Here is a 16,370-nt window from a genome sequence, read left to right on the forward strand (position 1 = left end):
TAGAAAGTAGGCCTCCCTATTCCCTGACCAGCACATAATTCTTCTTCAATTGCTCTGAAAATGGAAACCACAGGATTATTTTGCAGGAGAGAAAAAAATCAGCCTGAAGTAGCTGTAGCCACATTTCTGACAAGCCCTAGTCAGAGGACCCTGTAACTTACGTGAATGACTTCTTATTATACCACAACTGACAACAGCAACATGGAAGCCTGCTGCTCTCTCGGACTGCTTGTTCTCTTTGTTGATTGTCTGTGTGAATCTCCCAGAAAGAAGACTCAAATATGTCCCAATCAGGAAAACAAGACACATGACACCACCCTCAGCCCCAGATTCCCCTTCCGTATGACTTGGCATGGGCAGGGCGAAAGAGAAATTGATGAATAATCCCCCTGTGAGCCTCAGCTCCTCTCCATCTGCCTTCTGCTGTGTCCCTGCAAAAAGGATTCCTACTTCAAGGAGAGAGAGAGAGAGAGAGAGAGAGAGAGAGAGAGAGAGAGAGAGAGAGAGAGAGAGAGGGGGGGGGGGGGGGGGGGGGGAGGGGAGGGGAGGGGAGGGGAGGGGAGGAGAGGAGAGGAGAGGAGAGGAGAGGAGAGAGGAGAGAGAGAGAGCCAACAGTTTATAAGGAAAAAATGAAGTGGCAATTTCCCAACACGAGTAGGAATCAATACAAGCTGTTCTCGGGGTTTTTCCCTCAAAGGATGGCTGCCGTGGTTCTCCTAAGTCGAGAGCAACAGAGCTCCGGCGCTTGACTTACAACTGCTTCATCAGAGCAAGATAGTTTAAATTTAAAACTCACCGCAGTTGGGTTTGAGTTCAGCTGGGACTTGATTTACTGCTAATTCATTTCTCCGATTCCTATAATTCTAAACTCAGTCACCAAACAGTTTAACGCTGATAGAATCACCGGTGTGGTGCGTTATGAATGGGTCTCAGGGGAGTTCTGTTGGGGTGTGTGTATGTGTTAGCAACTGTTATTTGCTCTGGAACTAGATACAGACTGAGGGTAGTGCAGGCTCAACAGTTGGGCAAGTGGATTGTCAGTTGATGTCCCTGGCCAAACACCACTGGAATGGTACCTTTGTCAATGCAAAACACAACTCTCCCTCCCAAGGCTAAAAGAGATACTTTACACTGACCCGTATATGAGTGAGTGTGGTCTGGGAACACAGGTTTGCATGGCCTCGGTTGACATGATCTATCATGGATGAACTGGTGAGAACACAGATCAAAAGGCAGTCATGAATCAGAGCATTCATCAACTACATTGAGACCACCAGCAGGTGGGTTACAGCAAAGTGGGAAAAACTCTACTGTAGGTTTTAAATGCTATCTGATGACATTCTTAGCTTTGGGGCTGATGGAAGCTAATGGTTTACTAAGAACATACTCTGAATGTTTTTACTTGGTGGTCAGAAGGATGGTAAGTCAGATCCAGGGATGGGCAATAATTATCTAAAGATAAACCAAGATGATTTGGGTTCTCTAACTGCAATGTTCTGACTCTCTGAAATTATCATGTTCTCACCAAACTACAAAATCTCCAGGAACATTAGTTCATGCCCCCTCTCGTGTGTACTCGTATGCACATGTACACACACATACCATTTACCTATGTAAGATGAATAACAGGTGAAAATGATTCCTATAGGAAATACAACCTCTGGGTCACCTTCATGGTTAAAGCCACAAAATTGCCATCCAATCACAAACCTTCATCCCCCTTGAGGGTGGACAAGGCTCCCCAACATATCCCAGGAGGAAACTGCTTTCAGCTATTCACAATGTAGACATGTGTGCCTTAATGCAGGCCTCATTTGTTAATAAAGGCCATTTCTCTTTGCCAGCTATACGAATGAGGGTCTGTTTTCCTTAAGTGCAGCTGGGGTTGAGGGAGATGGAAAAGGTAAATGTCATTACTCACATGCTTTGCAGACATCCACCTTGATCAATGAGGTGCAACAGGAGAGTACCACTTGTTGGAAACAAGTCCATGATCTGCCAGGGCTGCTTTCCCACTTCTGAAAACAATCCCCACACAAGAGGGCACCCACCTGCAGACCATGGCCATGCTCACAAAAGTTAGTTCTCCAAATAGCCGTTCATTTTGAGCCTCTCGAGAGCAAATGACAGGGACAAGAGGTGGGTGGCATCTCTGACATCTGGGCCTCACTAGTCTTTACTTTCCCAATACAGTGGATTCTTCTTGCTATTATGATCCCCTCCAAAATGACCTTGAACTTACAAGTATTCCATTGAAAGACAGCATCTCCTAAAATGTTGCCTCTGCCACTGCCTCCCCTTCATTGTCATAATCCTCCTCCTCCTCCTCCTCCTCCTCCTCATCATCATCATCATCATCATCATCATCATCATTCTCATCCTTATCCTCCTTATCATCATCATCTTTCTCTTCAATTCCTCTAGTTATGTAACAAAGCCAGCACCTTGCACATGCTAAGCAAACACTGAACTACATGCCCAGCCCAAAAATGCTTGCTACCCAATGAAACCCTCATTCCAGGAGATGTCAGCAGGTTGAAATACATCCACACAAAGCCTCTGCCAAATCAACTGGGAAACGTTTGGTTAACAATACAGGTTTCTCCTAGCAAGCCTCCTTTACCTTTAATAACACTTGCATTGCATCTCTAGACAGAGACGACACAAGAGAAGGTATCTGCAGAACATGTTTGGCCGTGTACTTTTTTCACTGAGACATGAAGACAAGACAGCCAGTGGACTAGTCTTTAGAAGGTTCTGGGTAAACTAGCTTGGCCATCCCTCTAACCCACAGTGAGTTTCACACAAAGAGTAATACTTTGACTCCATGCCCATCAACATGAAGAGCCCACCTCACCCTATGTATCCTCATTCTAGGCATTCAGCAAATATTTACTGATTACCTAAAGAGGATACTCTGGGTTGGGCTGAGTACAAGAGAAGTATTAAATGGCTCCTTTCAATCCAGGACATAGGAAATCTAGTCATCCTTTGGCATCTGCAAGTAGTTGGTTCAAGGACAACCCCACACTTGATGGATTAAAAACCTCTGCCAATACTCAAGACTATGGAGTGATGTAATACTTGCATACGTGCAGCATAGGCCTATAGCCCTGTATACTTTAAATCATCTCTTGATCACTTTGAACACCAATACAATGGGAAGGCTACGCATAGATGGTTGTTATGCTGCATTGTGTAGGAAATAATGAGAGGGAAAAGAGTCTGTTCACCTAATGGCAGCAGTACAATTGTTTTTAATATTTTCAATGCACAGTGAGTTGAAGCCACAGATGTGGAACCCGTGGATACAGAGAGCAGGTTGTACATGATTTCAATTGTCACACTGCCCTTGCTGGCAACAGCTTCTTTGTCATTGTGGGAGAGAACGAATGGAGTTCCTGATTGCACAAGATATGCTTTCAAGCAGGGGTGGAGCACAGACCTCAGGCAGGCCACTCTGAAGACCCTAGTCTCTGTGCCAGCGAGTTGTTCACAGCAGTCAGTAGATAAAGGCAAGAGCATTTAGGGGAGGAAGACAGGTCAGCCTCTAATGGGGAAGAGAGCTGAGAGAGAGGTCACAGCACTGTGTGATCACTGAGCCTCTGCCCAGCTTGACCTGAGAAGAGCTTCAAAGGGCAAGAGTTTAAAAAAAAGTAAAAATAAAATAAAATAAAAAAATAAAGATCAGAGAGGACAGAGCTGACTAATGGCAACAACTTAAAGAAATAGGTTATGCAGAAATACCCTCTATTGTACCACACGTCAATACTTACAACAGTACTCAAATCTAAGAGGGAAGAGAGGTCATTTGTTTCTATCCCGGCCTTCCCAGCAGCTGTGCCATCAGCTCACATGAGCAGAAGTGCCTGTGATCCCCACATCCCACTGAAGAAGGCACTCCTGGGGCTAATATATCTCAACATCAGGGAAAGGTATTGATACTTGTCCAGTATCTCCTCTTATTGTTGATATGACCAACTAGATAATTTTATCAGTGTTATCTAATTACAAGTCATAAAATAATTTCACCGACAAGAGCAAAAACATTGTAGCAATAGCCCTAAGGAGTGCCAGCATTCATTCCTAATGTGGCTTCAGTTGGGAGTGTGGGCTGGGTCCCACAGCGTGGTTGGCTAAGGCTGCCACAGCCCTATGAGTCTGGAGAGTTCTTTACACAAGACCCATCGGACACATTTCCCCATATCTGTCCTATCCCACACAGTTTCCAGCCTCAGCCATTCTCCGTCCCAATCTCCCTACCCCTGTCCATGTGACAACTCATGCCAACCTTCTCATCCTAAAGGTATCACTGGCTTTCTTCCTTTGGAACAAAGGTCGGGTTCTATTGTCAGACACGGCATGAGGAACCACAGAGGTCCAGCTCCTGGGCCTGACCATCTCTCAATAAAGTGACATCTCACCAGATTCACAGGCGTGAGGGACAACAGGCTAGGGGGCAAATCCAAGCAACCCCGTTTTTAACCAGAACAATACTGTTTGTACTTCTTCTGGGCACTAGGGTTTCATATCAAATTTCAGTTGAACAAGGAGTTCATCTACTTTATATTAAATATTTTTAAAATTACCATTCTGGAACAACCCCCCTAATTTTATAACTGGTAGCATTGAACATAAGGTGATCGGTCTCTCCAAAAGTCCATTTTCTGGTAAATGAGCAAGCTGAGATTTGCATTCTGCTATATCCAAAGCCTATTGTTCCTATAACACCAGTGGCTTTTAAGCAAAAGGAATAGGAATCATTTATGAATCTCCATGTCCACATGCCTGAGAAACCCTACTGCCTTGGAAGGACAAAGGGAAGGTCAGGTATGGGCATGTCTCAGCAGATGCTGAGGCCATAGACACAGCTCTGAGGACCTGGAGACCTCATAGTCACCAGAACCCAAGACTTGGTTATGAAAGTTCAACTGAAACTATTGATTTAATAATAAGGACACAAGAAAACATAGGCTGCAGAAATGGCTTAGTCAGTAAAGTGCTCACATGCAAGCATGAAGACCTAAGTTCAATCTCCAATACCCACATCAAGAAGCCAGACACAGCAACATGCGCTGTGATCTCAGCACTAGGGCTCCAGACAGGAAGTTCCTGTGGCTTGCTAGTCCCACAAGAACTGGCAAGTTCAAGGTTCAGTGAGAGACCCTGTCTCAAAAGAAATGTAAGACCACAGAGATCAACTGAAGAAGATTCTCAGGGTTAACCTCTGGCTTCCACATATACAAGCAGATACATAAACATACATATGAACATGTATATATGTATATGTGTATAAACACACATGTACACAAAAACCATGAAGACATTCATATATTCACACGTGACAGTGTTTATATTGATGGATTCCAGGGCTACACCGAAGTGGAACATGCCAGTATGCTAAAGTTTCTGAGAAATCCTATAGCAGGAATCTCGTTTAGGAATCTCATTTTAGACCTAGTGTCTCAAACTACTAGACTTAGCAACTTTGGTTCATAAAGCATTTATTCACACATCCACAGAATGGACTTTGGGAATATTTGCTTTCTTGTTGGTATTAACTTCCAGAAGCGAGTCTGAGATGAAGAGTGAGAAGAAGAACCTCCTGCCATCTGCGATGTTGTTGACATGCCACGTGGACTGGTTCAATAGAACACCCAGTGCCCAGTACCCAAGGTGAAGAAAAGCAACCCACCAATTCTGCTTTGCTTACTTCCCCCCACATGGCCTCTGAGCCAAACTCAAGGGCCAGTTTGTTCACCTTCTGATTCTGGGATCTTCCCCAGACCCAGAGAAGTGAGTCTGGTTCTTACAAGGGTTTCATGGGCCTGTCCAACTGGAAGTGCTGGTCTGCAGCGATGAGCAGGAAAGATTCGCTGTACTTTCAATGACCGGACTCCAATCCCTCCTCTCCTCCCGCTTCATAATGAAAGACTTTTCCTTGTGAGAACTGGGGGATTGACTGTACTTAGGCTGGGTTCAGCACATTGACTGTGGAGACAAGATCCTCTTAGCTAGCGATGTGTTTTGTGTTGGAGTGACAAAACATCCTAAAATCCAATTTGCTGTTACGAATCCTGGTTCATGGGGAAGCCACCGTGGAGGGGAGTGGATATTCCAGCTTACAGCCCCAGGCTCCTAGGGTGCTTCTGAACTCACAGGCACCTGATGGCTTAAATATGGGTCCTTTCTGTCTCCCCACTCTGGTCCCAGAGTGATAAAATTCTAAGCATGCCCCTTCTAGACACCCCGAATTTAGTAGAACTTTCTACACTGCACAGTGCAGGCAGGGGAGAAGAGCAAATTACATCATGCATGGAATAAAAGTTTAGTTAGAAGGAATCCATAACTACTCTCTTTTCTGTACCCAAGAGTCTGCACACCAGAGACACCAAGTCTGCAGAGTTCTGACTTTGGGGTGGGATGTACCCACCATGGTACCTAGCTTCCCGGGACCCTATTGTATATTTATTAATAACTTAATATGATTCTAGTGTCTCCACTCAGCCTCTGACCTCTCCACCTTCTTCCTTTCACTCTTCCTCCTCCTTCTCCTCCTCNTCTTCTTCTTCTTCTTCTTCTTCTTCTTCTTCTTCTTCTTCTTCTTCTTCTTCTTCTTCTTCTTCTTCTTCTTCTCTATTCTAATTTTCAAATTGCATTACAGCTGTAGGATTACCCTCCCTGTGCAGGTCACTGGCATCAACCTCCACCTACAATTACAGGACATTTTCCTGCCTCTAGAGCCTAAGCTTAGATCCCGAGAGCCAGTGAATGAATGAAAGAACAACTTCAGAGCACCACCTGTGAGCAGCGTCATCGCCTGAATCCAGGCCTTAGAGTGAACTGGCCATCTGTTGCCTAGCAACCTGGGGCCTCAGGCATCTTCAACTGTCATCTCAGCCTAAGTTCTTATGCCATCAAAATGGCCATCCGCAATCCCCACCTTCCAGGCTACTTTCAGCATTCAGTGGGAGAATGTCATTTCCACAATACCAGCAATTTGAAATACTCGCTAGAAAGAACCAGACCCCAACCGTCCCTGGAGATTCCCCAACTCCAAAGCAAAGGCAGAGACTTCATTTATTCCCTCAGCCACACCTTTTGTGTTTTCTACAGAGGAAAAGAAAATGGACATTTCCAAATAAAGTAACAGTCAACCTGAATGGTCTGCTGGAAAGAGCCCATGCAACTTTCTACTCCACCATCAGCCAAGGGTAAGACTCTATTCCCTTAACTAGTAGGGAAACTGAAGCTCAAAGAATAGGAAGTTTTGCTTGGGGTCAGAGATAATCCAAAGGAGAAGGCATAACTCCCACTACACTCCCCCACTCACTTAGCAAGGGGAGGCAACACACTGAGTACCTATAGTCTCCCATGGCAAGCAGCTTGGTGACAAGCAGCCAGGTCAGACTGCTTAGCACTGAGGCTTGCTTCCACCACTTGGTGGCTGTGTGACTTGGGACAAAGTCCTTAACCTCCCGCATCTCAGTTCCTTCAGAGGGATATAGGGACAGCAGAAGCCATCGCCTCTTTGGGTTCTCATGGGGAGTAAAGGAGCAACCCCATCTAGAGCACTCAAAAGGATTCGAAATCAAGGGAAGCGCTGCACAAATGCTTCACAAATAATTCGTATTATTTTCCGTTCCTGCATTTTCATAAGGGCTCTAACCAATACTACTATTCTCACAGCTGCTTCCCTGGGGACGCTGATGCCTCATGATCATAGGACAGGGCTCTCACTCAGGACTTCCTGGAAGCTATTCTGTTTCACAGCAAGTGGAACTGGCCTCCAGTGGGGAATCTGGACCCCTGCTTATCTTCCCTTTTCAAATCCACCTCTTCCCACTTAGCAGCAGAGCCAGCTCTAGTCTCCTTGCTGGCTCCACCTTCCTGTCATCACTAGAATGTCTGCAGTCTGGGGAGGTGAGGATGGGAGGGAAACCCAGAGTAAGTCAGGACAGTGAGAGGGGATCAGGTGGGTGTTAGGGGAGGGAAGAGCAAGGACCAGCCTTTAAAGAGACGGTGTCTGCAGGGCTCTGTGTGGACCAGGCATTGCTCATTGGAGCCTCCAGGGCAATTACCCTTATCATGTGCATCTCCCAAACAGCCCTTTGATTTATTAGCACGACGTCTTTTTTAAATACAGCTCTTAAATATAAATAACATTTAATCATCCAGCTGTCATTAAATTCATGTTATATTGATTCCGTGAGGTGCTGCACATCTGAGGGCAAATGGGCTGGTGGATACAAACACAAAGCCAAGCCGGAAGATGGATTCACAAGTGCATGGAGAGGGAGGAACGGGGCTTTGAACGAGGAAAGGGGGTGTCAAGGGAAAGAAATGAACCCTGAACAGCTGCCCAGGGTCTGAACTGGTTTCCCATCAGGGATCCCTGGACACAAATAAAGAGGAAAGGAGAGGGTGACACACTGTGCGCAGAGTAATCAAAGCCAAGATCACATCACGGTAGGTTCACAGCATTCACCCCATCACAGTCAGAGAGCCACTCCAACAGGTCTCCAGTGTGCATTGTCTGTACAGTGCCTTCTCTGGTAGGACTGGGCTAAAGCCGCTAAGAAATGCCCCCTAGCTGGCTGGGAGGAGAGATGCTTGCTATAATTTCTTTCCATTAAAGCTTGGTAATACCTAGGAGCTTAGAGCAGCTACTAACCCAACCCCCTGAGCTGTCTCCCCAAGGTAGGAATGCTACCACCCTAGGACACCCCCCCACACACACACTTAATTGCCAGCATCCCTCCTTGTGATTAAAAGGATCTGTAGGCCAAGTGTAGGCAGATTCTGCCATGCAGATTTGCCTGTCTGCAGGGAGCAGAGCTGAAGCAGGAGAATAGAGACAGGGAAGGAGAGCGGAGCGAATTGGCTGCCTAGGAGCAAAATTCCTCCCTAAAACATTTTCGGGGTGGAGGGGCCATGCAGGATTTAGTGAAGAAGCAGATCAGATCATGGGTGATCCAGGCCTGGTGTTCGCAGGCATGCTTCCAGAACAACCTCCAGCTTAATGAGGTTGATCGAAAAGAAGCATTTGTGTCTGGGCCTTTTCTAAATCATGCAACTGAGTGCCCTCCAGTGCAGACCAGAGAACTTAAAAACCCATGGAAGAATGGTGGAGCAGAGATATTGTAGTGTACGGTATACTCTAGGGATGGGCAAAAGAGCCAGGCAATGAAAACAAAACATACAAATGTACACAGATGTTAATTACTGTCGATCTTTTCCCAGAAACCAATAGCAAGTGCAGAAAGTGTGCAGATTCTTTTGAGCTCCAGAGCTTAGCTTATAACCAGCAATAATGACAGTTGTCTTTGCATTAAAATGACAGATCCTGAAGCTGCAAAATGTATGAAGAGGGAAGAGGGAGGCAGAGAAAGAAGCAGAAGTCTGCTGTGGGGTGATCTGCACCCCAGCCTCCTGCCCTCACAGGTCGGTGGGGGGACGCCTCTCTGAGAGATACCCCTGTCACGGTAATTCACTGTTACAGCCATATACATGCGTACACAGGTCCTTCCCATCCGCACACCCCAAGTGTGGGCATGCCAAAATGTGCCAATGTCTGTCACGGCCCAGAAGTCAGAAGTGGACACCCCCTGTCGCCTGTGCTTGTACGAGCTGACTGCGCTTGGCAAGGCTCTAAGAATGCAAGTGTATAGCTGGATGTGTACACACCCACCATTCTTAAAAAGAAAAATAATGTCTTTTCGCGATCTGGATTCTCCCCATTGTGAAGAGCTTTCCTTTATTCCGACTTACACCTTTCTCAATCAATCAAAGGGCAGCTGACACCACACACAACAGGAATTCTGCTCCCCTCCCGGGGTATCTGTTCTTCCACCCAAGCCTAGGCAAAGACTTTGGTCAGGTGTGTGTGTGTGTGTGTGTGTGTGTGTGTGTGTGTGTGTGTGTGTGTTGGGGGTTGGGGGGTTCTACTCTCTTATAAAGAGGATAGAAACAATTCCCATTTTTGCCAGGATGACAAAAACAAACAAACAAACAACAACAAAATACACAAAGGGATAGCGATAGAAACATAGAAACTTGCTATATATGTATTCAAGCCTAAAATAGTGATTTATTTGATTCTTCCATTCTTCTTGCAATAATTGAGCCCCGAAACAAGTCTGTCTGATACTCTAATGGGGAGCCATAAAAAAAAAGCCCTTTGGAACTTCAACACACACACACACACCCATCCATTCTAGGAACTTTCAAAATGAGCAGGCTCTGAAACTAGGGTGGTGGAGGCAGGGAGCTCTGGGGAAGTACAACTTGAACCACTGGTTTCTGGAGAGCAGTCCTGCATTCAGAGGATCTAGACTCTGAGTTACACTCGTAGCCTAAGGTACCTGGGATGCACTAATAGACCAAATACCTTATAAAGTGGATCTGGACTTCACAGTCCTTTCTCCATTAGTCTAAATCCATCTCTACTCTCCCTCCTAGTTCTCAGACACACACCCCAAAAGACATGTGACAGGTGTTAACTAAAGGCACAGGGGGGAGTTGCCACACATACACAGAGGATAAGGAAGTGAAGGGTTGGCCGCAAACGTGTCCCTTAAGCCCTGTCTGCTTGTTGTCTACCAGTGACTGGCAACGTGAATAAGGTTTGATTCCCCCTTAAAGGACCGCAGCATTCTCCCTAGACAAGGAACACTCCTCTAGCTTTGATGTTAAAGCCCCTCCCTGCCTGAAATCCCGGCGCATTCCGGGGAAGCAGTGCCACGCTTCGGAAAGGCGTGTGTGCTGCCTTTACTGGGGAATCGCAGAGTCTGTTCCATATGCGCCGCCCTACAGAAGAACTGCAGCCCCAGTTGCCTATGTGGCCTCCTCTCAGGCACCGGATCACCAAGATCTCCAGTTCTCTGCCCTTTATATATCTCTCTGCCTTTTTCCTATTTAAAAGCAAAAAATCTCCGAGTGTCCAAAAAGCTAAGGGGCACAATCGCACTGGGCGGGTCTCGTAAGACCTCCCATGACTTCTTCTGTCTTATAAAAACCAGTTAGGAAATGAAAGGAGCTAGAAACAGCAAAATCGCTCCCTCATCCTACCAGGCTGGATAGGAGAGTCAGTCATTTACTGAATCCCACCCTGAAAGTCCTGGGGAAGAGAAGTCTAGGTCCGGAGAGGAGAAGAACACGGGAAATCCCTGCTCCCGCTGCGATGCACCTACGCGGGTGTCCAGGTGGGACGTGGGCAGGTGCGTGAGCGCAGTGCGTGCATGTGTGTGAGTGTGTATGTGTGTGTGCGCGCACGCGATTTGTGTTTTGCGTGTGTGTGTGTGTGTGTGTGTGTGTGTGTGTGTGTAGTGGGCTGCCTCGGAGTAGGCGAGGACTCCGGGACCGGACTCGCCACCTCCGCCCGCTCTGCCCAGCTGGCCCTGCGCCCGGCCGGCGGCTCCTTACCTGGAAGCGCGGCGTTTCCCTCCTTCAGCCCCAGCGCCGCATTGACACTGCAGATGGTGCCTGTACCGCTGCCTCTCGCCCTCCTCTGAACGTGTGCGTGTGCGCGCGTGTGGCTGCCTCCTCCAGCCCCAGCCCCGAACGCAAATACTCCACCGAGGCACGGGGAAGCCACGAGCAGCAGAGAAAAACGGAGGGGGCCAAATCAGAGCCTGCCGGGCTTGACAGCTCCTCTTGCAGCGTCCAAGGTGGGCGTAGTGTCCAACAAAAAGGTCAGGAAATGAAGATCAATTCCAAGCACCCCTATCTTCCATCCAGCCCCAGAGCCCAAGCAACGACAGCGGTGGCTCTCAGGGGCTGCGGCGGCGACGCGGGGCTGCCCCCCCTTCGTCCCCACCCCCGCGGGCTGAATGTCCTTGATGCCAAGCGGGCACGGCGGCGTCACTCCGCGCCGCCCATGCTAGCCGGGTCGGGCCGCTGCCCGGGCGCGGCGGCGAGTACGTTGGGGACCCGCCGGGGAGCGCTCTCCGATCCTCTGCGCGACTCCCTGGGCAGTGACGGCCACCCCCTGGCAGCCCAGGGCTGGCTGCGCCGCTGTCGCCCCCAACCCTGGCCGGGGACTAGCCGGGCAGTGCCCAGGGGCCGGGGCTGGGGGGCCTCGGAAGCCGCCGGCAGCTCCCCGGGGAGGCGCGGAGCTGCGGTGGTAGCAGCGACGGCGGCGGCTAGCGCTGCGGCGGCCAAGAGCGCGGCCGTAGTCCAAGCCGAGCCTCCCAGGCGCGTCCCCGGCCCCCCGGGCGGGCGGCTCGCAAAGTTTGCAGGGGGCAGGGAGCGGGGCCGCCGCTGGCTCGGCCGCCGCCGGAGCTCCCGGGCTGCCTGCTGCCGCCGCGGCTCGCTGCTGCTGTGCATTGAAGCCCGGCCAAGCGCTGCAAAAACTCCAGCTGCCTGGCGCTCTCTGGGTCCTCCTCTCCTCCCTCCCGCCCTCCCTGCTTCCCTTCCTCCCTCCCTCTCCTCGCCTCCTCCCCTCCCCGCCGCCCGCGGCCCGCCGCCGCCGCCGCCGCCGCCGCTGCCGCCGCCGCCGCCGCTCCCTCTCTGGCTCGCTAGCTGGCTCGGAGCTCGCGACCGACATCTAGACCAAGGTAGAGCGGCCGGCAGAGGGGGCAGGGGGCGCTTCCCCGCACGCTGCCGCCACTGGTCCGCCTGATCTCCCCAGTGTGGACGTTTGCAGACACCCCCTGGGTCTCCTTGGCTTCCTCGAGTCACCCTGGTGGTGGAGACACAGGGCAAAGTGGTGCATATATGGTGGCACCAAGTGCACTTGGATCAGGGCATATTCCCAAGCAGGCATGTGGTGCAGGAGGTCAGAGGCACTTCTGGGTGTTCCTAACAGACACCAGCCAAACATACATCCATTCCTAACCTAGAATTCCTGTCCAGCCCCACCAACCAAGGTAATCCTACACAGAGCACTAGAGGATGCCCAAACCCAAGGTTTCTTCTAGTCCTAGGACAGAAATGAATGGCCAATGCCACAGAGCTTGTTAGGTAACCTGATCAGTCCAAAGGCTGACCTTGCTTCACTGTCTCTGAAGCCCTAGGTCCTGGGCCATGTCCCAAACATAACCCAGACATTGCCAACAGCAGAGTAGTTTCAGAAGCCTAAAGGAAGAAATCCTGAGGTTGCTTAAATTGAGACAGCATCTGGCAGACAGGGAAATAGGTGAGGCTGCACTATCTAGAATATCTCTACAAAGACCTCCTCCAATTAATGAGCCCAATGACCTAAATAAATAAATAACAATTTTCAAAAGGATGCCCACCTAATTTTCTACCCAACTCTGTATGCTAAGTTCAAGGAAATGGCTCTGTCAGCCAAGTCCAGTAAGACTAGCCATTCATCAAAGAAAGACCTCTCCCGGAGATTATGGCTTGGGGTTCCTGACCCACTCTCCCATGACACTTTCTCCAACTTCAGTAACTTCCTGTGCATAACTGTCCCTCCCACCGAAACCTCTCAGAATCTGCTTACTAGGAAAAGGTTGACAGTGGTATAAATCCCTCCCCCTTCCTGTAGGGGTAATGTTTTCACAGAAATCAAAGTTATACCCTGGGTAGACTTGCGCGAGATGGCAAGTTAGACAAGCCCCTGGGCAGGTAGCACACGTGGGTCGGTCGGGTTGGACTTACACCCACCCAGGACCTTGTTGAAAGTGCTCCCACCAGAAGGAGACAATGAATCAAGTGTAAGCATGAAGAAGCCAGCCAGCCAGACATTTCTCTAGTTACAGGGTGTTCCAGGAGACAGCATGGAGCCCCTGTTAGGCTCTGGTTGTCCGCCGAGCATTGCATGGCCCAGAAAATAGCCAGGGTTATCTTATTAGCTCCCTTTAATACATTGATCTGGCTCCTCTCTTCTCTGAAATGCTGGATCCCAGACCCGAGATAAAGCACACAATATCAAGTTAGTTTCAGAAGCCCAGAGAAACACATAACAATAACTCCATGTTGCTGCTGCTTTGACATCCTCCTTCCAGAACTAAGGGAGCCCCGGGGCCAAGTGTCTGTCTGACAAGTGTCTGTCTGACATGACTCCTCAGAGACAATAGACATGCAAAATCAAAGGAAGCTGTCCCCACAGGTCTTCATAAGGCTTGCCTCACCTGGGCCTAAACTCACTGAGAAGAGTCTCCTGAAATTGGCGCATGACACCTTCATAACAGGCTGGAAGTGACAGCCTAAAAAACCCTACAGAAAATCCCTACAGGCTGCTTAAATAATGCACGTCACTAAAGGACACAGGAGATCTGATTGAACCCAACGGTCAGTTGGCTGTAGGGGACTTCTGTGAAAATGCTCAAAGGGCAAGGAAGTGAGAACTAACTCAGCCAAACCATCCCAGCAAGTCTTTGTCACCCCCACCTAGATGTCTTTTCTGCTCCCTGTAGTGTGTGTGTGTGTGTGTGTGTGTGTGTGTGTGTGTGTGTCCTAATGGATGGACCAGAAGTCAGACTTATTTTTCCAGAGGTAACAAACAAAATGTGCTTATTGTCCTTTATCTCCTGCCTAGGGTGTGCTATCATTTGTTTTCATTCAGAGGAGTGAACATCCTGTGGTACCTGAAGAGTAATGACAGAGGCCAGTGACAGGGAAAGAATGTGCAGAAAGCTGGACCAACAAAGGACAGGTGCAGCCCCCGCCTGTCCTCCTCTTCTTAATAGGACCTTCCCCCTCACGCTGCCTTTGCCTTCCCTGGCTTCTATTGAATACCACAGGGGGAGGGCAGGCTGGAAACAGTTACGGCTTCCCGCCATTGTAAGGATGGCAGAAAGGGTCAAACTAGCCACAGCAAGAGACCTGGTGGCCTATTGAAAGTTTCTTCAACTCTAGGATGGGGTGGGGGATGGGTAAGGTCCACTGTCTTACTCCTTGACTTTACTATTGACCACCACTATCAACTGCACAGATCGTGCGCTTCAGCGGCCTTCCCTCGCTTGCCTGCCACATTCATGCCTTCTCATTGCAGTGGCACTCGCAAGAGATACAACCCCTGTGAGCCCGATTTGAAACTCTAATGCAATGTATGTGAAAGGAATCTGCATGCCCTGTCACAGTATCTGTTTCTCCGGGGGTACAATACAGGGGAGGCAAGCCCTTGGCTTTCCTGACTCTTCCCCATGAATCAGCAGTCTGGCAAAGGCAGCTCAGTGCAATGGTCCAGATCTCGCTTCTCCACGCCCTACAAGCCCTCCTAGCTCTCACACACCCCCACCCCCGCCGCCAGCTGAGGAAGGTGAAGAGAGACATACACTGGGCAGTCGGGCTGTTCTCTGCTCACCACCACGGGTCTGTGAGTCACTCCATATCCCCAGCCTGGTGGCAGAGCTGGGTAGGTCAGTGTCTGGCTCGATGGCCACAAGAGGAAGAAGTTAAATGGCACATTGTTTCCTAGAGCCCTGTTTTCTAAAGAAGCTATTTTTGTGAGATTTTGGCTGAGGTCCTTTGCCAGATTTTGGGAGAAACATACTGGCTCATCTCTCATGATAGCTGAGTTAAAGTGCCAGGTTTAAGGGGGAAGAGAAGACTCCTAACTTCCCCTTCACTTAGCTTCCACCATTTCATCAGCTTAGGAACAGAGTCGCAATTTTCGTTGATAAAAGCCAGGCTTGTTTATTAAACAAATTGCTGGAGCCTGGTAGTGCTGCAGGGACTTCTTTCCCACAAGAGTAGTCCCAGACCTGGGTCCTGCTCTGTGCTCTGGATAAAAAACCCTCTGGCCTAAGGTTGCTTGAAAACCTACATTGTGGCGCCACCTGCAGGAGAGCTTAATTATCGACTTTATCCCAAATTAACTGAGAACAGTTTCTGGCGTCCCCAAACTACCCGGGCCAGGACAGAGTTACAGACAGACAGAAGGGACCCCTGCTATCAAGGTGTATCACCAGATGGCCTCCAGACACTCCAGCAGTTCTCAATGTGGGTATTTCTTGGAAACTGCTATTTCAAAGATCAACAACCAATATACAGATTCCCAGTCCATTCAAGCTTATTTCCCTCACATCACTAAGAGGTTAACTAAGCCTAGAACACATGGGTCTATCTTCCAGGTACTGAGCCATTGCAGAGAGAAAAGGATTCCCTTGTGACAGTGAGAATGGATCGTCCCTATCACCATAGTTGTGATAGTCTTAGGACCCAAACTGTCCCTGCTTCATAGCCCATGGGTGTAAATGACTGCAGATATTAACATCCAACCCTCACCCTTCTCTACTCATCTAATGCTTTGGCCATCACTGTCAGCTCCCTCTGGGTCTCCTCCATGAGAAGGGAACCCTGCCCTCTGACCTGTGGTTAGTGCACTTAGGAGGTGACCATGTTATTTTCCACAGGGCGCCTCATTACATGCATCAGTCATTTGATGAAAAAAAAATCTTGGCATTACCAGCCATGCAGCG

At 49.0% G+C, this 16,370-nt stretch overlaps 1 protein-coding gene across 1 annotated transcript in view; it reads right to left on the bottom strand.

Annotated features, from left to right (window-relative positions):
* Positions 1–12,314, bottom strand: part of Plxna4 (plexin A4) — a 448,155-nt gene extending 435,841 nt beyond the window's left edge. The window contains exon 1 of the mRNA XM_021188876.2: positions 11,425–12,314. The gene's annotated coding sequence lies outside the window, so the exon portion shown is untranslated. The remainder of the gene's footprint in view (positions 1–11,424) is intronic.
* Between the last annotated feature and the right edge of the window lie 4,056 nt (positions 12,315–16,370).

This window comes from Mus pahari, chromosome 2 (assembly GCF_900095145.1).
Source record: "Mus pahari chromosome 2, PAHARI_EIJ_v1.1, whole genome shotgun sequence".
NCBI lineage: Eukaryota > Metazoa > Chordata > Mammalia > Rodentia > Muridae > Mus > Mus pahari.